Source organism: Lepisosteus platostomus (assembly GCF_059453375.1).
Source record: "Lepisosteus platostomus isolate fLepPlt1 chromosome 5 unlocalized genomic scaffold, fLepPlt1.hap1 SUPER_5_unloc_4, whole genome shotgun sequence".
Classification (NCBI taxonomy): domain Eukaryota; kingdom Metazoa; phylum Chordata; class Actinopteri; order Semionotiformes; family Lepisosteidae; genus Lepisosteus; species Lepisosteus platostomus.
This window is the reverse complement of record NW_028291474.1, coordinates 137985-160169: the sequence shown is the minus strand read 5'-3', so window position 1 is coordinate 160169 and position 22185 is coordinate 137985. Positions and strand designations below refer to the sequence as shown.

Below are 22185 nucleotides of genomic sequence, written 5' to 3'. Positions count from 1 at the left end.
TGAAGTCAACTCCTAGGTACTGTAACTGTCGTGTGGATAGTTTCACAAGAATCAGACAAAGGTTTAAGCATCGCTTGTTCTAGATAAAACTGCAAAAAAAAAACAACAACCAATAATGTACTTCTTTGCGGCTCTGTTTGCCCAAATCATATATTCACAACGTGAAATCTAGAAAATAATATTACGTAACCAAAATCCGCAATATGGAAACAGAACCTGTGTAATTGTTGATAGATGATGTACTCGTAACATTTTTTCAAGACGAACTACAACATTTAAAAAATGACTTGTATGTACTTGATATCTCTAATCAATCCACGGGTCCCAGCACAAAACGAAACTAAAACAGATACCGTTTCGCGCTTCTTATTAGTTGCTCAAAAAGTAATTTGACCATATGAAATGCATAATATAAACCTAGAAACATATACATGAGCAGTACTTAAGCACTGTAGTATCGGTGTTAAGCCATACCTTTCAAATACTGTAAATCAAGTTAAAAATATCTCAAGACCGATTCTGGTCATAATGAAACCATGTTTCGTGTATGTTTTCTTTTTCATCTTGAAATAACTCATTTCTAAATACCTTTTTCACTGTTAACATCTTGTAGCAACTCTGCGACAAAATATACACTCTGACAGTTCATCCTGCTACCAACATTAAATAAAACAAATCTTAAGATTTCTATATTTATGTCTTTATTTAGTGGTTTCATTAGTGACAAAGGCTAAACTTTCTTGGAAAAATGTATTTTATGTGTTGCGGAAAAAACTGACTTGCTTTAACAAAATATGTTTACAAATCCTTTCACCTGGCATTTTCGTAGTTAGAAATTATGGAACGCTCTGTTAAAAGCAAGGGAGTTTTTATGTCCGTTGCAGTTCTTTTGCAACATGAATATAATTATATCGTTATTAATTTCTTGAGATACGCGATTCCATATTATATTCCCTTTTAATCAAATTCTAAAAGTATGCTTGTTGACTCCGGTATCGCGTTAGTTAAAGACTTCGAAGCTTACAATGTTTATGAAGAAATGAAATACTGGTGTGTATTTTTTTCTTTAAAGTACCGAGACCAGCCATATACTGTATGTTTATGTTCCAAAATTAATATCGTTTATGGCCTTCACACGCGTTACAGTATGCTCCTATTCTTTTTATGCTCAGAAGAGCCCACACACTCAGCTCTTAACCCCAGTGTGCAGAAAGGGTCAAAACGTGTTTCTCAGCAGAAATAAACGTTTCTGCAAGTTTGGTCAACCCCATGTAAGTTATGGGGCAGTAACAGCACACTTTTCAAAACGTGTTTTTCAGCCCGAAATAAACGCGTTTTTTCAGACAACTGAATCCCCATGTAATAATATTTCCCTTCAGTGGTAAAATTAGATATGAATATTCAATACTTAAATGGGCACAGTTAAGACATTAAATATACATATTCATACTGTATACAGTTTGCATACGGTAATATGTTTATGTTACGTGATTAAAAAATTAATAAATAAAAATGAAAAGTCCAGCACCAGCTGGATTCGAACACACAACCTGCCAGTTGGTAGTCACGCACCTAGACCAGTGGGCTAAAAGAGAGCTCACATGAATACATAGGCGAAACAGCCCTACAGAGCCCTGTCGCAGTACATGGATATAATCATACCGTTATTAAATTCTTGAGATACGCGATTCCATATTATATTCCCTTTTAATCAAATTCTAAAAGTATGCTTGTTGACTCCGGTATCACGTTAGTTAAAGACTTCGAAGTTTACAATGTTTAGGGAGAAATGGAATACTGGTGTGTATTTTTTTCTTTAAAGTACCAAGACCAGCTATATACTGTATGTTTATGTTCCAAAATTAATATCGTTTATGGCCTTCACACGCATTACAGTATGCTCCTATTCTTTTTATGCTCAGCTACTCAGATTTCCCTTCAGTGGTAAAATTCAATATCTACAACGGGCACAGTAAAGACGTTTACAGTAAGTCTTTCTATGACAGACCAACGGACCACGAGTGCCCCTGTCGGTCAACCAATCACATACCGCGGTATTTTGCGTCATCGCGCGTCACGATGCACGACGCCGTAGCCAATTACCTCCGGTACGTGTCTGTACCGCGCACTTTGAATGGCTGCATCTGTAAGGAGATTGGAAAATATAAGAGCGTCTGAAACGTATAAGTACAGTACAGGTGGACGTAAAAGTAGTTAGATAAACAGTGTTTGTATTTTTATACAATTAGTTGCAATAGTGGAAACAATTTGGATTTTTTCGAATGTCTCGAAACCAGACATGCTGAAACGCTGTAGGTTTAGAATCAAGACTGGAGAGAATAACGTCTTGTGAGAAGATCTGTTTACTTATTCTGAGTTCTTCCCCTGACGAAGAAACCCACAAGTCTGAGTTGCTTCAGCTTTAGAGTGTCTAATATTAAGCAGTTATAATAAGGCCCTTTTGTGTCGAGCATTGTGGAATTTTAACAGGGCCAGGGTGCAATGTTTTTACGGGGTGAGCACAACTTTTAACAGATCTGCTTAAGGGGGGAGTGCAGTACAAGGACAAGATTGCCTTGGTTCCAGCAGCAAAAGCCGCCTGTAATAATTTGAAACAAGCTCTCTTACAGGTGCTGAGACTGGGGTTTCCTCAGATGGATCAACCATTCCTTTATATGTAAGTGTGGACAAAGGGTTACTGTATATGTATATAATGTATGTATTTGTTGCATGTAGGCCACAATTCTGGATGGCTATGGAGAAATAGGATTCTCTCACAACTGCAGGGACTCCAGTTAAGAATACTGGGCTTGTCTCTGAACTGATTTGTAGTTTTACAGCTGCCGACAGAAGCAGCTTGAGTAAGGTGTAAATAACACAATTAATAAAGAATTCCAGTAACTCAAGGTAACAACCATGCAGATGCAGATGCCAGACGAGCGGCACTGGGAGAGCGGGAGTCTGAGACCCCTGTGAAACCTCTATTGGGGAAAGGGGAGAATTCAGGTTGAGGGCTTTAATAGATGTTTAATAGTGGTTAGAACAAATGTGTAAAAATGTGGGGTTGTATAATGATGGGATGTGGGCTGGCACATACCCAAGTGTATGACAAAGATGATCCCGTGGTACGGACTGCCCTTCCCCTTGGATACTGATCTAGGGGCATACTACACTGGGAAGGTGTGCCAGGCTGTAATTGCCTCACTAGGGGTAAGTTAGAAGTCACATTGCCCCCATCACCCACAGTCTGAAAGACCAACTAAGGAAATATCAACTGAAGGAACACCGTGGGTAGATGCTCTACCTGCAGTCCTGTGCGGTTTGCGGGCTGGAGCAAACAGAACTGTGAGACTGAGCCCATTTGAGATCATCACGGGCAGCCAAAGAAACTCCCTGGAGGCCAAGTTTGGCTAACGCACTGATGAATTAACTAACTCTCTATTAAAGTATTTTAGGTTTGTTAACTGAAGCAGTGCACAGGGCTCGTGAACAGGTGCCGGACGCTTGGGGACCTCCAGTAGAGGGGAGACACGACCGGATACCTGGCGAGTGGGTGTAGGTGAAGAAGAGATACCCTGCCAGACGTTGCAATCCTGCTGGGAGGGACCATATCAAGTGCCACCAACTACTGACTGTGCCATCTGAGTGACAGGATGAGATCGCTGGATCCGTGTATCGCACTTTCACCGACCCACGGCACCAGAGACTGAGTGAACAGAAAGAAGGATGTTGTTACCGTTTCTGTGTCTGATGTTTCCTAAGACCAACAGTGTGCTTGTTAGGCCTGAGGAGCATTTCTGGGGATATGGTATCAATACATTCCGGGTGTTGGCATATCTATAAGCCAAAAAATTATAATCGGAGTTGGGTCAGTATTGCTGTTCCAAGATCCTGACGATAGATCTCCACATGGCTGAGGTCTGCGTTTGGGTCCTGGAGTAGGACTTTATGTATTTGTAGGATTAGGGTTGTTTTATATGTATAATTGTAACTATCACTTGTACAAAAACATCAATAACATCTTGTTGTAACTGTGGAACACACAATGTCATGGTAATGCATGCCTGTACATTTTAAAAAGGAAAGATCTGCCCTGACATTGTATGTGTAAAAATAGGCAGTCCTGACGTATGCCATATTTTATAAGGGGGGAATGAAGTAAGAGATAAGATGTAAAAAGGGTTAACTTAAGTCAGTTCTGCCTGAAAATTAGACTTCTAAGCAACAGGGGTTTATGGCACGAAAGGGGGTTAACTGATAAGGATTCCAGATGCGAACAAGGAACCCCCTGGGGGCATAATCTTAAACTGACCATTTGGGCCTCTTAACTGGCCAAATACCATGACCCCCCCCCTTACCATAACATTGAATGACGTCTGAAGCAGCAAGCAAGGACTATATAACCTAAAAGTTTGTACCGGCACATCGAACAATACTTCGGTTTTGTTGTTTCTTGCGGGAAACAAGACTTCGGCTTTATTGTTCCTTGCATGCAATAAACTCATCTGTTTTACTTCATCTTGGGATCAAGAACCTTATTCCTTCTGTTACAACAGTACCAAATGCACGTTTCTTCTGTAACAGGAGCCGATCATTTGCAATTGGGCTGTGCCGACAGACCAGGACGAGCTCTGTCGGCTCAAAAGCAGCGCAGGACCTGCAAGTACAACAGACATAATTCGGAAAAGTCCTGACGTTGCATTTCAACTGAGCCCCAGTATACATCGACCCTTCGACACTCTGAGTGACAACTCTCTTGCGTGTTCTCATATTTATGTAGTTTGCTTGCATGATGCCCGGAACAGCAGGGTTGTGTGCTCCCATATGGTTTAGTGGTTAGGATTCCTGGTTTTCACCCAGGCAGCCCGGGTTCGACTCCCGGTATGGGAACGTGTCAGTTTTGCCACCTGCTTTCCAAAAGATCAGCACCTTGTACGAAGGAGCCGCATTAAAACTACTCGAACGTGCAAAACGTGCGAGAAAAGGGGGAGCTTGTTTACAGCCGAAACTTCTCGCGTGTGAGACGAGCTGATCATCGCTGTGGGAGGGTTACTCTGGTAGACAGGGCTGAACTTCGGCAATAGGATTTATAGTCTCCAAGATGATATTTGCACTTTCTGGAGAGGCGATTTTCTCCACTTCAGTAGCCCGATTTCGTCGATTGCGTGGAGAGGGCTGTAGAATGTGGCGCCGCCTTTCCTGCTCCGTCCATGACAGGCATGCTGGTCTCTGGAGAGAGAGCACGGTCCATCAGCGCACTCCAATAAAGGCACTGGAAGCAGCTGAATCGCATTGGCGAAGCTCAGCGCTGGGCCGCTGGGCATGTCTTACCACTGTTTCCGTAGTGTAGTGGTTATCACGTTTGCCTCACACGCGAAAGGTCCCCGGTTCGAAACCGGGCGGAAACAGACATCTTTTGTCGCCAGGCACAAAAGGGGATTGGGGATTCGTCTAGCGCTGTGATCGAACAGACCCACTCACCTCTTAGTGTGGCGAGATCTGCACAGTGCATGTCACAGCGCATCCTGCTTTCACTTCAATGCGCGTCCTGATGTACCCCAGTCTCCCGCGTGACAGGTGGGGACAGGTGACAGGTCCTAACGAGGAAGACATCGCTCTCTCCGACCCCCAGCATCGTGTCCCGACCCACCGTGCTGGAAGCCGACGCGTGCTGTGATTCCTTTACGGAGCAGAAATGACAACCGAGGAGCCGAGAGATCATTTCAGCATTTCGCGTCTGAACTGAAAACACAAACGACCAACTCGGAATGACTTGCCTTTGACGCTTCTCAAAGCGTTCTTTGTGCATCGAACAGACCCACTCACCTCTTAGTGTGGCGGGATCTGCACAGTGCATGTCGCAGCGCTTCCTGCTTTCACTTCAATGTGCTTCCTGATGTCGAGTCGTGTGCCGTGCGGAGGCTCTGAAAGCGAGAGCAATGAAAAGGTGCACGACGCTGTGAAAGAAAACAGAGAAGTGAAAGGCAGTCATTTCTCTAAGGAGGTGAAAGAAAAGCTACTCCCCGTCAGGGAATCGAACCCCGGTCTCCCACGTGACAGGCGGGGATACTTGCCACTATACTAACGAGGAAAACAACGCTCTCTCCAACCCCCGGCATCGTGTTCCGACCCAGCATGCTGGAAGCCGACGCGTGCTGTGATCCCTTTACGGAGCAGAAATGACAACCGAGGAGCCGAGAGATCATTTCAGCATTTCGCGTCTGAACGGAAAACACAAACGACCAACTCGGAATGACTTGCCTTTGACGCTTTTCAAAGCGTTCTTTGTGCACGACGACTGCGCCGCCTAGCAGATACAAATGGGTTGTACAACTTTGAACTAGCAAATGGAAGAGGGCTAAGCCCCCTCTCTTTTAGCCCAGGTTCGATCTGTCTCCCAGAATCACCAGGGCGCAGACACACACACACCCGTGCCGTTGAAGTGCTCTGCTTCATTTCTAAGGGCAACTCAACATTCACTCCTACCCCGAGTGCAGAAAAGACAGCATCCACAGCAACAACAGCTCAGGTCTCTGCACAGGAGCTAAGCTGCCCTCATCTCCTCTGCTCTGCGGCTCCTGCGGAGTGGAGTCCTGCCTGGAGCCGTGTTTGCAGGCTGCGGCTCCCCGCGCCCTGTCTGTGCGTCGTGTCCAAGAGCTCCTGGGAGGAAGAGAGAGCCCTCCCACTCGGGGGCTATTCCACGGTCTGTGTGAGGAGGGGCGGGTGTGTCCAGTAGCTTATCGAGCGGAAGCCTGGGGCGGCGGAGAGCTGTGATCGTGCAGACCTTGAGGTGTCACCTCTTTGTCTGCTTTCCCGCCCCCCCTCCGCCCAAGCTCTGCTCCAAAGTAGCCCGGCAACCCCTCACACCTGCACATGTCACAACCTAAGGTGCGGTCATGAGACACCCATGGGGTGTCGTTCTGTTCTTGCTAATTGTTTCCTGCCCGTCGCAGGCAGGAGTCCATGCGAGGAAGATGCGCTGGACAGAGCTCAGAGGGCGCAGCTGGGTGGCTTTCTTTCTGAGTGACGTTCCTGCAACACTCTCCCGCTACTCTTGGTGCGCTCATGCCACAACACAGGAAGGCTGGAGCAGGTGGCTGTGGACTTTGCACACCGCCGAAATAGCTCAGTTGGGAGAGCGTTAGACTGAAGATTTAAAGGTCCCTGGTTCGATCCCGGATTTTGGCATTTTGTTTCATCGCGCCCTTTGTTCCTCTCTCCAGCGCCCCCTGCCTAAAGTGACGCGTCCCTTTCTCAGCCCGAAACGCAAGCGAGACACCAGCAGCAGCCCCTGCAGGTTTCCGTAGTGTAGCGGCTATCACGTTTGCCTAACACGCGAAAGGTCCCCGGTTCGAGACCGGGCGGAAACAGGTTAGTTTAGAAGACAATGTACCAAAACAATATATGCTGTCTGGGTCATTAGAATTAGCTGAAAGTAACTGATAAGCTTTGAATAACAAATCTAGTTTTTCTTCTCTCGCTCTATGATGTAATCTGTTTTCTCTTAGAGAAAGGGGAAGTTTTAGAAGGGACCAAGTGCTGAACTTTTTTACAGCGCAACGTCTTATAAAAACCCTGTACTGCTTGTAACAAATTGAGTCTCTGATGCACTTGGCGAAGTGGCAGCAGGGCTCCCAATATTGCAATATTGAAATAAAGACCTTACTCAGGTGAGAACTCTCTCTTGTGGCTTCCTTGACAGTTATATTTCCATGACAGTTTGGGGGCTCGTCCGGGATCACAAACCTGAACGCGAACGGCTGCTGAAACTCCATCCGGAGCCGGACAATTTTAGCAAATTGGACGAACCTCGGAGGATAAACTGTTTATCCTTCCAGAGACGCGTCTGGAGAATTGGCAGCTGTCTGACGTCAGTAAGTGATCCTTTAAAATTAATAGTTTGAGAAGCGAGCCACAGGGGTGTTCTCACGCGGGTTTGATGAGTCTGGGACTCATATAAAGAACTTATCTTAACACAGACGTGTGGTTTTTGCTCTGCGGAGTAGTTAATGTGATAAGGTTCTAAGTAAGGCACCGATCGGTAAAAATGGGAAATTAAAATTCAAAGACGAAAATGGGACCGAGCAGTCCAGCAAAAGTACATGTACGACAAATTCGGAGAAACAATTATAGCCTGGGTTAGGGAAAAAAATTATGTTCATGAACTGTAAAGCTAGGGTAATAGGTGTAAGGGAACTTGCACATAATTTATATATGATAATTAGGGGCCCATAACTATGAAGGATCTTTGTAAGTGAATCAGAATGGACAGAGGAAAGTTGAATTAGGAAAAAGAAGTTTCCTGAAGAAGGGGAAACTTAGAAGAGAAGGAGAAGAAATGAAAGAAAATGAATTGGAAAACTTATTTAATGGAAAGAGGAATCACAGAAATAATGGGAAGCTTAAAAAAAAAGACTAGTCTTGAAACTAAAGAACAGCAAGCTGCAGCTAAAGTCATGGCCATGCGTACTAAAAAGAAAAAGTCTCCACCGAAATTAGAAAGCGGTCCGGAGCCACTTGTTTGTGAAATACCAATGTGCATTTTTCCAGGTCCAGAAGGAACTCCAGCATATGTACAGTACATTGACATTGGTCTCCTAGTGAATTATTTGCATTAGTTAAGTCTTTTCCTTAATTGCCTGATGATCGTAAAGAATTTAGAAGAAAGGCAAGCGCCTTGTTCTTGATTGTCTTAAGCCTAACTACAGTGACATAACCTTGTTGCTAGATCATATTGTTCCTAAAGGCTTACAACGTCCTCTAAAAAGGAGGAGGCAGATTGGCGGATACGTGACCCAAATGATGAAGAAGTATCCATCTAAATTAAACCACACGGACATGGAGAGGAAAAGTTAGGCGGCCGCTTCTAAAAAGAGGTAAGGACTCCTCTTTTCTAAAAAGTCCCTTGTCCTCTCCATGTTGCTGTGGTGGGTTCAGGGTTTTCCTGAAGCTGAAGCGAGTACAACAGAAAAATGAGTTAATGGTGTATGTGTCTTAGATGCCTGTTTTGTGAAGGTGGGGTAGAAAAGGAGGGATTGCTGAAGGAATAGCATCTCGCCCTGCCCGTGCGAAAAAATCCAGGTGTTGCATCCTGGTACACGACTGCAGTACGGCTGAAGGTAGTAACTAGAACTGTACTTGCAGAAGAGCCGAAAATGGTAACTCGATTCAACTGTGTGTTTAAAGCCAGGATTTGGAACCTGGTCCGTGTTCCCGTATTGTGATAGTTTGTCAGTTTGTCTTGACTGGGGGATTCCGCGGGGCGCGTGGGAGACGTGAAAATGGTTAGGTGTGAAGGGAAAAAAAAAGTTTGATTAATCCAAAGTGAAATTTAAAAGAAATATTGACTGTCAGACGGAATTTAGGCTGAACAGGAATGTAGAAAAGTGTATGAACCTTTGGATAAAAATATTTAGAGGAATATTTGAGAATTCAACAGAATATCATAGATGAGACGGAAAAATCCCTGATGGAAAAGCTAAAAGCAATGGCTGAACGAAACGAAGTTGTATATGTAGAAAAAGAAAAAGCAAAAGAAGAAATAGAACGCCTTGAGAGAGAATCTGGGAGAAGGGTGGGAATTAGTGTGGAGATTTTTGAAAGAGCATTACCCACCGAAAACTGATTAGAGAAAAGTAACAGCATGTCAGCAGAAGGAAGTGAGGATGTTTTCAGATTTTACAGAAAGGTTTTTAGCTTTATGGATAGTATACTCGGGGTTAGCCGTTGAAAAGGAAGTGAATGAAGATACTTCCACAGTAATAAAACAAATTTACTTGAGTGGGTTAAAACCTGATGTTGCCAAGAATGTACAACTATGCTTTCCTGATATTACGGACAGAGGAGACAGATTTGATTTAATAACTCGCGAAGCATGCATGCAGAAGTGCGAGCGCTGCAAATGGGAGGTAAAAAGACACCCAAGGAGGAGAAAAGGGAGCCGCCAGTTTTTAGAAATTATTGTGTGACTTTAATGTTATACCGAGATATAAAACCTCAAAGACAAAACTACTAATAAGCTGGTGTGCAGTTACTAAAAAAAAATGTGTTTTTTGGAGAAATTGGAAGAAAGAGGCTTGATTTCACAATTAAAGACCATGTCAGAAGCTGAAACGAGAGCCGTGTGTGAACTAACAGTTTTAATCTAGTAAACACCTCTGTAGCCTTCCTAAATTTATCTCAGGATTGAAATAATCTTACAGTGTGCAGTAACTGGGGGACACAGGAGCACAGCTGTCCTGTTTTTAGACTAAAACAGCATAAAGATGTGATATAAAGTTTTCTAACGGGTAACAGGAGGCTACAGGAGAAGGGGTGCAAGGGTTGTGTTTAAAGCAAATATAAGCTGTCACAGTCTGCTTGGGAAAATATGTACAGTTTCAACTACTGATGTGGGTGGGGGACACCCCAGACCTATTTTAGGCCCAGACTGCAGCATTTTATAAGGAATTACTGCATGAAATAGCATTTATGTAAACTAACTCAATAGAGTTATGTGATATTGTGATTGTTTTACCTAATGAGGGAATCCATAAGGCCGGGCTACTCCAAGTATTGGATCTTGAGAGGAAGAAAAAGGAGTATAAAACCAACTACATGATAAAGCCAGGGTGATTGCCTTCTCAGAACAAGCTTGTCTAGTGACGTATTGGTTTAAGGGGGGTAGTGCAGTCTAAAGACAAAATTGCCTTGACCCCTGCAGCAGAAACCGTTTTTGATGTTTTGAAACAAGCTTTCTTGCAGGCACTGGCCCTGGACTGGATTCCCTCAGACTGATCATCTGTATGTAATCTGTATGTAAGTGAAAGAAATGGGTTGTGAGCCGTTGTGCTGGTGCAGGAGCATGGAGATAGGCATCGTCTAGTGGGTTATTATTATTCAGGACCCCTTGATGCGGTGGCCAAGGGGCCGTGTTTATGTGTTGTGCAGGCTACCTGCCTGGCTGTATAAACTGTGAATAATCTGGTGTAGAACTAGCAGACCGAATGAAAAGATTTAATTGAAACTTGTAAATATGCTAAATGGAAAACTGTAGCAATTTATATAGACTGTATATATACATTTGGTGTATGCCACAATTTTGGATGGCAGTGAAGGAATAGGGATTTCCCCAACATGGCAGGGACTCCAGTTAAGAATGCTGGGTTTGTCTCTGAACTGTTAGAAGCTTTGCAGCTGCTGACTGAAGTAGCTGTGGTAAAGTGTAAATCACATAATAAAGAAATGTTTCCAGTAACTCGAGGGAACAACTTTGCAGATGTAGCTGTCAGGTGCGCAGTCCTGGTAGAACAGGAGTCTGAGACCCCTGTGAGACCTCTGTTGGTGAAAAGGGGACAGCTACAGGATATTCAGGCTGAGGCCTCTAAAGCAGAGAAAAGGACATGGTTAGAAAAGTGTGTGGTGCTGCCAGCACACTGGACGCCCTGCATGCCCTCACAGCCTAATGCCCTTTGTAGCTCGACAAATGCACTCAGTTGGACACCTGGGTGCGAGTCAAATGGTGTGCTGGTTACCCAAACCTGGGTGGGGACCGTGTTTGAAGCAGTAGCCACTTATGTGGTATCTCAATGTGATGCTTATCAAAGGAACTCAATTACAGTTCAGGTGCAGGTGCTACAGCTCAAACGGCCTGCTCCTGAGAAACCTTTCATGCAGTAGCAAATGTTTACAATTTACATTTGTAAAGGGAAACCTTGGCTCTTATAATCTGTTTTCCCAGTGGGTTGCTGTCACTGCCTCTGTGTCTACCAAACACTTGATGATGGAGATAAGCCCTCGGTGGGCACTGACCTACCGCTTGTATTATGATCAAGGGACAGGCTGTGGCTGGATTATTCGGGGTGAGATGGACTGAGATCACCCTCAGTCTGCTGGAACAGTGGAATGAAGGAACAGAACTCTAAAAGATCGACTAGACATCAGACTGAAGGAGCGCCATGGGATGCGGGCTGGATCAAACAGAACTGTGTAATAGAGCCTGTTTGATATCATCACAGGCCAATCAACGAAACTTCCTGGAGGGATGAATTTGGCTAATGGATTGTTGAATTTGCTAATTCTCTATTGTAGTATTGTAGGTTGTTAATTGAAGTGGTGCACGGGGCTGGTGAACAGGTGCTGGACACTTGGAGACCTCCAGTAGAGGGAAGACACGACCTGATACCTGGCGAGTGGGTGTGGTGAGGGAGATATACCCTGCCAGATGTTGCAACCCTGCTGGGAAGGACCATATCAAGTGCAACTGACTACCGACTCTGCCATCTGAGTGACAGGATGAGATCGCTGGATCTACGCATTGCGCCGACACTGAACCACTGCACCAGAGACTGAGTGAACATTAATTATTATATTGTCACTGTTTCTGTGTTTGTTGAGCTTCCTGAGGGGGGGCGACAGTGTACCTGTTAAGTGTAAGGAGCTTTACTTTACATAAAATGGGGATATGGAATCAATACTTTATCAGTCAGCCACAAATAATAACCAGAGCTCATGTTGGGATTGTAATGCTATAAAAGATGCTCATGGGAGTAATCCCCTTTGATAGAGGTGATTATTTAGGTTTATTGGCATGGGTAAATAGCCCTGCTTTCAGTCTGAGTGTAACTCAGATGTATTAGAATGGAAATAACTGTATGCTCCTCGCTATAATCACAGTTTTAGGCCATTCTCTATTAGGGTGATAGACAGCTGTTTAGGTGACCCAGCTGTTGACCAATCTTGTAAAAAAACCCTAAGAAAAATGCTGGGCTCCAGCCCACAGGGATTTACCTGTGCTGTAGGAACTAATGCATGAATAAGGAGACTGGATTCTGGTGAAAGACAGGAAAAAGAGGTGGTGTTCGCTCAGGTGGAGGGGGTGCCAGGTGTCCTGAATTCATGCTTCCCACTGTAAAAAGGTCACAAACGAACTGAGCAAAGAGCAGGAGTGATGTCTCCACAGGGCTCCCAATATTGCAATATTGAAATAAAGACCTTACTCAGGTGAGAACTCTCTTTTGTGTCTTCCTTGATAGTTATATTTCCATGACAGAACACACAGCTTCATTACTGAATACATATGCAGGACAACTAGAGAAGACGTTTTACAGAGGAAGGATTTTTAGAAACATCCCATCAGTGACATCACTGAAGTCAACTCCTAGGTACTGTTACTGTCGTGTGGATAGTTTCACAAGAATCAGACAAAGGTTTAAGCATAGCTTGTTCTAGATAAAACTGCAAAAAAAAAACAACAACCCATAATGTACTTCTTTGCGGCTCTGTTTGCCCAAATCATATATTCACAACGTGAAATTTAGAAAATCATATTACGTAACCAAAATCCGCAATATGGAAACAGAACCTGTGTAATTGTTGATAGATGATGTACTCGTAACATTTTTTCAAGACGAACTACAACATTTAAAAAATTACTTGTATGTACTTGATATCTCTAATCAATCCACGGCGACATTGTTAAAGCAGAGTTCCAGTAAAAATAAACTAAAACGCCCTGGGCATACCGTTTCGCGCTTCTTATTAGTTTCTCAAAAGTAATTTGACCGTATGAAATGCATAATATAAACCTAGAAACATACGTGAGCAGTATTTACGTACTGTAGAATCGGTGTTAAGACATACCTCTCAAATACTGTAAATCAAGTTAAAAATATCTCAAGACCGATTCTGGTCATAATGAAACCATCTTTCGTGTATGTTTTCTTTAAAGTACCGAGACCAGCCATATACTGTATGTTTATGTTCCAAAATTAATATCGTTTATGGCCTTCACACGCGTTGCAGTATGCTCCTATTCTTTTTATGCTCAGCTACTAAGATTTCCCTTCAGTGGTAAAATTAGATATGAATATTCAATACTTAAACGGGCACAGTTAAGACATTAAATATACATATACATACTGTATACAGTACAGTTTTCATACAGTAATATGTTTATGTTCCTAAATCAATCTCTTTTATGAGCATGTGAAAGGCATGGTGAATCGATTCTCAAAAATTACTGTACTTTGCATGATTGGAAACAAATGCGTGATTGCGAAATGCTGTGGTGTTACTTTTACAAAGACGGTCAATGAAAAAAAGAATGTTGACCAGGGCAATACTTTGAGTTTACACTTACAGCTTGTCCAAGGTCATTCATTATTAATACTTTTAGTAATACCTTCGTTAAAGACTTTGATGGCCACAGCTCAAACATGAGAGGTTGAGTTTATTAGCTCCACCTTGCCGAAATTCCGGATACTATTATTTTGCTTGTCATATTATAGGAGAATTTACGGTAACTAGAGGTATTTACCAGTAACTCGCGGTATTTAATGGTAACTTGCGGTAGACTGCGTACAGCGTACCGGAAAATAATGCGGTATCGCCCACGCATTTTGAATGGCTGCATCTGTATGTCCCCCAGCTCTGAGCCCATTGGGCCTGCTGGTGTAACCAGAGCTGCAGCGTCGCCATGCTGGTGGGGGTCAGTTCGGCTTTTCTGTTGGAATGAACAGGGGGGTTACATGATGGTGCTGTCTGTGGTATGGCTGTCCTGCTGGTCTGGATGAGGGGTGCGTAGTGTGGTGCAGGTACTTGTCCCATCCTGCTCTTGGTCCAGGTTGGAGGGTTGCACCGATTCTGAGTCTTGTTAGCTGGTATGGATGGGTTTTGGAGTGTTGATACCAGAGTGGTCCGGGGGGGGTGCAGGTGTCTCGGGGGCATTCTTGTTTTTCTGTGAGTTCAGGTTGATTCTGTTGGTTTTGCCACGAATCTCCCTCACGCAGGCAAGCGCTCCCGCATTCCCTCGAGCTCTCTCCGTACCAAACGTCCATGCGTCAATCAGTCCTCTACTTAAACCCTCATCTGTCCCCCGGTCATTGCTCACGATTGAGATTCTCTCCCGGAGCTTATGTACTAACTACACCTTTGACTTACTACGACTTCTCCCCTGGACCTCGACCCCGCTTTTCCGACTACCGATTTAGCCACTCGATTTTGTACCTTCGCCTGTTTTAGCTTTCTCGGATCCTGACCCAAGCCTGTCTCTTCGTTTACACCTCTGTCTACCGACGCAACTTCTACGCCTTCCCGGACTCCGACCCCTGCCAGTACCTCGACTACGCCTTCGCCTGTCGATTCTGTGCCTATGCCTGTACTACGCCTTCCCGGACTCGGACCCCTGCCTGTTTACTCCGATTATGCCTGTGTCTCACGCCAACCCTACCAAGGGCACCGCATTGGATCCCTATCCTCAGCAGTCAGCCCCTGCGTGACAGGTTCTGAGTGTCTTGGTTACATCCATTTGTGTGTATAGATGAAAAAGCTATTGAAGAGCACCCCAACACCCCCCACCCATCTCGGTGGAAGTTGCCATGTTCAAAAAATCCTAAAAAGATAATTAAAGTTGCACACAACAAAGCATGACTGTGAAAGGTCAGGAGGCCTGACTAGTGAGCACAACACTTGATTACAGTAAAAAAAAATAAAGAAATGTTCTACAACTCAAAGCGAGGTTGTATAAGGTTAGGTGAAATGTCTGGTGTAAAACACCTGGTTGCAGCACTGTGGCTGTTGTGCTTGAAGAGCTATTGACTCGTGAATAGCACCCCCCTATCCCCATGTACCGCTTGTCTAATGGTGCCATATTGAAAACTTCATAAAAAAATAAAGAAAGGGGCCACAGCCACAGCAAGGTTGCATAAGGTTAGGGGGCCTGTGTGGTGTGTAAAACACTTAGTTTCAGCAGTGTGGCTGTTGTATTTCAAATTCTATTGAGCCATGAAGACGACCCACCTGTCCCAGTGTATTACCTGTAGTGTTATCTTCAAAAAATCATAAAAAAATAAAGAAAGGTGCCACAGCCACAGCAAGGTTGTATAAGGTTAGGGGGCTAGACTGGTGTGTAAAACACTTGGTTTCAGCAGTGTGGCTGTTGTATTTGAAATGCTATTGAGCCATGAAGACGACCCCCCTATCCCAGTGTCTTACCTGTACTGTTATCTTAAAAAAAACAAAACAAAGCTGGGAAAAGTCAGAGGACCTGCTTAGTGTGCAAAACACTTACTTGCAGCATTGTGGGTGCTGTGGTTTAAATGCTATTGGTTTATAATAATAATAATAATAAACTTTATTTTATATAGCGCCTTTAAAGGTGGCTTCTCAAAGCGCTTTACAGGATGACAATAACAATAAATAAGAAGACTACAACAATAAATAAGAAAATTTCACAAGACAGGACACAATTATAATTACAACAATACAACAATAACAATAGAGGAGACCGTGGAAGATGGTATTAAGAAGAGCAGAGGGGTGAAGAATGGAACCAGTTAAGTAAAGGCTTTTCTGAAAAGGAGGGTTTTGAGTCTGGATTTGAAGGAGTTTAGAGAAGGTGACTCTCTAATATCCTTGGGCAAGGAGTTCCAGAGCTTGGGGGCATAGCAGGAGAAGGCCCTGTCGCCCATACAATGTAGACGGGCTTGGGGGACAGTAAGGAGGGCAGAATTTGAAGAGCGGAGGTTGCGAGGTGGGGAGTAGGGCGATAAACGTTCAGACAGGTATTGAGGTGCCAAGCCATGTAAAGCCTTGTAGGTGAGCATGAGGATTTTAAAGTCTACGCGGAATTTGACCGGAAGCCAGTGCAAGGACTCCAGGATAGGAGTAATGTGAACACTTGCACTAGATCTGGTCAGGATTCTGGCTGCTGAATTTTGGACATACTGCAGCTTGTTCAGAGTAGATTTAGATACCCCAGGGAGCAGAGCATTGCAGTAGTTTGTTTGTTTGTTAACAAAATACCCCTATACCAGTTCATTGTGCCACATTAAATAAAAGCACGAGAAAAAAAGATTCAGAACACAAAGCTGTGTCAGTGTTCTGTGTAAAAAGTCGGTTTGAACATCATGGGAGCTGTTTTTAATAAGCTGCTGAGAAAAGAATATTTTAAACTTCCTGCTGTCAGTAGTATTGTCAATATAGTTGAACCACACCTGAATGAAAATAGAACGTAAAGGAAGGGTTTCAGAAATCAAACAAAGCTTTATTCCCGTGCTTACAGTCTGGCTAATTGGAGACTGCGCTGTTCTGCTTCCTATGGTCATATATGGGTTTTTCGCACGAAGCCGTATTGAACAGTATTTCTCGCGTTGTGAACGTGTGCACACAGCAGTCCCCGGGTTCCAGTTAGTGTGTAATTACGCATCGATGAAAAACTGGAGGTTTTAAAAAAGATGATTAGCTCACTGATAGTTTGGTGTAGAGGCTGTTGAAATATCCACAAGTTGTGGTCTTTAAAATGCATTTGGTTTGAAGCCGTTCTGTGCTTCTATTGCAAAGATATGGACAAGAGAAAATGTGAGCATGGTCAAAAAAATGTCATAAAAATGACAAAGTGAAGGCTGAGAAAGCATTCACAATGTATTTTATACACAAAGCATGTGTTTTTGTAACTCTAAGAGATTTCGCGAAAGCGCTACAGGCATGCCAAAATCGTTTTCGAACTTCAAGCTAACTTTACCCCGGTACAGGCGTACTGGTCTCTGGAGAGAGAGCACGGTCCATCAGCGCACTCCAATAAAGGCAATGGAAGCAGCTGAATCGCATTGGCGAAGCTCAGCACTGGGCCGCTGGGCACGGTTTACAACCGTTTCCGTAGTGTAGTGGTTATCACGTTCGCCTCACATGCGAATGGTCCCCAGTTCGAGACCTGGCGGAAACAGCTGCTTCTTGCAAGCTCCTGTACTTCACAGAGGTCTTGAGCGACCGGTCATTTGTTCCCAATGTATTTCCGGTGCCTTCATGCACTCTTGTACCAAATGCACGTTCCTTCTGTATGCGGAGCTGATCATTTGCAATTGGGCTGTGCCGACAGACCAGGACGAGCTCTGTCGGCTCAAAAGCAGCGCAGGACCTGCAAGAACAACAGAAAGAATAGCATTCAAAGGGGGCCTCTTAGTGAGCCCAAGATCTCATCAAGAATCGGCTCCAGCAACAGGGCTGGGCGCATTGTTCCATTCTCCACCCACTCTCAGTGTAAACAAGTCCCTCCTGGTCTCTGCTTGAAATGCACTTGCGTTTGCTTTGGTGTAACTGGCTTCCCCTGCATGGGCGAATGTGAAGAAGATCCTTAGTAAGTCATTGAAGAAAACCAAGAAGGGGTCGGAGTGGCCTCTGTCGCTCATCAACGATCCAGTCAGGCAGTACTCCTCTGTAAAGCGCCGTTCGTTCACATCGATTGGCTTTTTTTTGCCTTCATTCGTGCAAGTAGTAAAAGCAGACGCCCCTATTCTGCCGTGACCTGGATTCGAACCGGGGTTGTTGCGGCCACAACGCAAAGTACTGACCACTATACGATCACGGGGAGTTACCGATACACGCATGGCAGGGTGGAAAAGGCTGTGCTCTCTTCGTGTGACATAATTTGGAAAAGTCCTGACGTTGCATTTCAACTGAGCCCCAGTATACATCGACCCTTCGACACTCTGAGTGACAACTCTCTTGCGTGTTTACTCATATTTACGTAGTTTGCTCGGATGATGCCGGGAACAGCATGGCTGTTCGCTGCCATATGGTCTAGCGGTTAGGGTTCCTGGTTTTTACCCAGGCGGCCCGGGTTCGACTCGGTTTTGCCTCCTGCTTTCCAAAAGATCAGCACCGTGTACAAAAGAGCCGCATTAAAACTACTCGAACGTGCAAAACGTGCGAGAAGAGGGGGCGCTTGTTTCCAACCGAAACGTCTCGCGTGTGAGACGAGCTGATCATCGCTGTGGGAGGGTTACTCTGGTAGACAGGGCTGACCTTCGGCAATAGGATTTATAGTCTCCAAGATGATATTTGCACTTTCTGGAGAGGCGATTTTCTCCACTTCAGTAGCCCGATTTCGTCGATTGCGTGGAGAGGGCTGTAGAATGTGGCGCCGCCTTTCCTGCTCCGTCCATGACAGGCGTGCTGGTCTCTGGAGAGAGAGCACGGTCCATCAGCGCACTCCAATAAAGGCACTGGAAGCAGCTGAATCGCATTGGCGAAGCTCAGCGCTGGGCCTCTGGTCATGTCTTACCACTGTTTCCGTAGTGTAGTGGTTATCACGTTTGCCTCACACGCGAAAGGTCCCCGGTTCGAAACCGGGCGGAAACAGACATCTTTTGTCGCCAGGCACAAAAGGGGATTGGGGATTCGTCTAGCGCTGTGATCGAACAGACCCACTCACCTCTTAGTGTGGCGAGATCTGCACAGTGCATGTCACAGCGCATCCTGCTTTCACTTCAATGCGCGTCCTGATGTACCCCAGTCTCCCGCGTGACAGGTGGGGACAGGTGACAGGTCCTAACGAGGAAGACATCGCTCTCTCCGACCCCCAGCATCGTGTCCCGACCCACCGTGCTGGAAGCCGACGCGTGCTGTGATTCCTTTACGGAGCAGAAATGACAACCGAGGAGCCGAGAGATCATTTCAGCATTTCGCGTCAGAACTGAAAACACAAACGACCAACTTGGAATGACTTGCCTTTGACGCCCCTCGCTGGGACTTATGCCTCGGCGTCACCTAGTGCCGCTTGTTCCCCTCTTACCGGGCACAGTTCACTGCCCTTCGTCTGCAAGGCAGTCGTGTAATTGCAGCTTTCTTGACTTATTGATGAAGGTCTGACTGGACGAGCGAATGGCGCCTCTCCCCATCCTCAAGCTCGCTGACAGATTGAAATGAAAAGTGCTGCTGTGGCTCGTTGGTCTAGTGGTATGATTCTCGCTTAGGGTGTGAGAGGTCCCAGGTTCAACTCCCGGATGAGCCCTTGTGTGCTCTTTTCCTCCTCTTCCACAAGACTGGGAACTGATATCCACATCACTTCGCAGCGTCTGCTTATGGCAAACGATGGAATGTGACTAATGACTGAACGAGCCTGGTGAATTCTCATCACGTGGCACAATGAGAGCGTGCAGTCAGCTGTCCAAGGCGGCAACCTCATTGCTCGTTCAAAAGAACACGTACTGAAAACTCATCACCACTGTGTCGTAGATGAGCACCGCGATCGCTTGTTGTCATGCGTCCTTACTTGGGAAATGCAGAAGCAAAAACTGCCCTCTCTCAGCCACCGAAACGTGTGCGGCTCGCCTTGCTCTCTCTGCGCCTCACATATTTGTCGAGCTGTCTGCTCTTCTTTCTGTTGAAGTAATCAAGTTACGGGGCGTCCTGCAGCCTATGATGTTCTCACTGAGAGCTTTCAAGACTTGAAGGAAAACTACGAGCTTGATGGCTCAAGTCGAACGAATGTGATTGTTAAGCAATCGATGATCAAAAGCACGTCTTCTAACAATTCGTGAGAGTATTATCAGCACTGTTTTCACTCGGATATACTTTTCACTTGCTAAGCTGACAAATTGGACGAGAAAATGCCAGAGACGCACTCAGTGCAGACTGAGGTTGGGAAGGAGGTGTGGCCCTTCAACGCTTGACAACTGAAGGACATTCTCTCCGCAACGGAGGAGCACCTGTCAGAAGTCGCAGAAGCTAAACAAGAGCACCGGGCTTCCGGAGATCCAAACTCAGACCTGGAGAATGCGGGCATCGATGCCGCTACCTCTTGCATGCTAAGCAAGCGCTCTACCATTTGAGCTAATCCCCCTCGCTTCATGCTTTTCGGCATCATGTCTTACCGCCTCTGCCCCTCTTACCGGGCACCGCCCACTGCCCTTGGTCTGCAAGGCAGTCCATTCAAGTGCGATGACGACGCTGAGACCTTCGTTGCCTATTGTACGAGCTGAACTTTTGTGCTCATCAATTCAACGCTCTTTCCATCAACTCATCTTGTCTTTTGACGCTTCGTGTTTTGCGCTCCTTTGACTATCGGCATATCGGGTGACTGCAAACACTGAAGTTCTTGCTTACGGAGTGTGGAACATTGTTTTCAAGTGATCGCTGTTCTGTCATGTTGACGCCGAGTGAATCTTTCTTTGGCAACATGGGCAGGCTGACAGCAGTGCGAGCGAAAGTAATGGCAAATTTCTTGACTTATTTCTGAATGTGAATGTTCTTTAGAAAAGGGATGCGGCGTTGCTTCTCGCCCGTGTAAAGGTCACGCATTCCAGACGTGGTTATGAGCGAACAGAAAATGCCGGAGACGCACTCAGTGCAGACTGAGGTTGGGAAGAAGGTGTGGCCCTTCAACGCTTGACAACTGAAGGACATTCTCTCCGCAACGGAGGAGCACCTGTCAGAAGTCGCAGAAGCTAAACAAGAGCACCGGGCTTCCGGAGATCCAAACTCAGACCTGGAGGATGCGGGCATCGATCCCGCTACCTCTTGCATGCTAAGCAAGCGCTCTACCATTTGAGCTAATCCCCCTCGCTTCATGCTTTTCGGCATCATGTCTTACCGCCTCTGCCCCTCTTACCGGGCACCGCCCACTGCCCTTGGTCTGCAAGGCAGTCCTTTCAAGTGCGATGACGACGCTGAGACCTTCGTTGCCTATTGTACGAGCTGAACTTTTGTGCTCATCAATTCAACGCTCTTTCCATCAACTCATCTTGTCTTTTGACGCTTCGTGTTTTGCGCTCCTTTGACTATCGGCATATCGGGTGACTGCAAACACTGAAGTTCTTGCTTACGGAGTGTGGAACATTGTTTTCAAGTGATCGCTGTTCTGTCATGTTGACGCCGAGTGAATCTTTCTTTGGCAACATGGGCAGGCTGACAGCAGTGCGAGCGAAAGTAATGGCAAATTTCTTGACTTATTTCTGAATGTGAATGTTCTTTAGAAAAGGGATGCGGCGTTGCTTCTCGCCCGTGTAAAGGTCACGCATTCCAGACGTGGTTATGAGCGAACAGTTGCCGCAAGTGTTTGAAAAGAGCAAGAGAGGAAGCAGCCCTGCCCCGTGTGAGGATCAAACTCAGGCCCTTCAGATGACGAGACTGACGCACTACCAATTACGCCAACAAGCCCAGCTGCAGAACACACACCGGAAAGATTGCCTCACATGGATGTCAGTCGCTCGTTCCCTAATCTTTAGACGCCCTCTGCTGAATGTTGCATTTGCCTTTTGATCTCACCGATACATTTTTGGTCTGTTTCTGTTGCGAGTCCGTCTTTCAGATCTCACCTAGCACAAGTCTCTGTGGCTGAAGTGGCCTCTCTGCTTCAGCATCGTGCCCTCACTCAGCCATTAAAAATGTCACTCGGACTTCTGACATGCTGACATGAAATGTCAAGAG

At 45.4% G+C, this 22185-nt stretch overlaps 4 non-coding genes across 4 annotated transcripts; 3 read left to right on the top strand and 1 right to left on the bottom strand.

Annotated features, from left to right (window-relative positions):
• The first annotated feature begins 4818 nt into the window (after window positions 1-4818).
• On the top strand, window positions 4819-4890 carry trnae-uuc (transfer RNA glutamic acid (anticodon UUC)). The gene has a single exon. It is a non-coding gene; the product is annotated as a tRNA-Glu (tRNA).
• A 445-nt stretch (window positions 4891-5335) lies between these two features.
• Window positions 5336-5408, top strand: trnav-cac (transfer RNA valine (anticodon CAC)). The gene has a single exon. It is a non-coding gene; the product is annotated as a tRNA-Val (tRNA).
• Window positions 5409-19043: 13635 nt separating this feature from the next.
• On the top strand, window positions 19044-19116 carry trnav-cac (transfer RNA valine (anticodon CAC)). The gene has a single exon. It is a non-coding gene; the product is annotated as a tRNA-Val (tRNA).
• A 2129-nt stretch (window positions 19117-21245) lies between these two features.
• Window positions 21246-21318, bottom strand: trnaa-agc (transfer RNA alanine (anticodon AGC)). Its single transcript has one exon. It is a non-coding gene; the product is annotated as a tRNA-Ala (tRNA).
• Window positions 21319-22185: the final 867 nt, after the last annotated feature.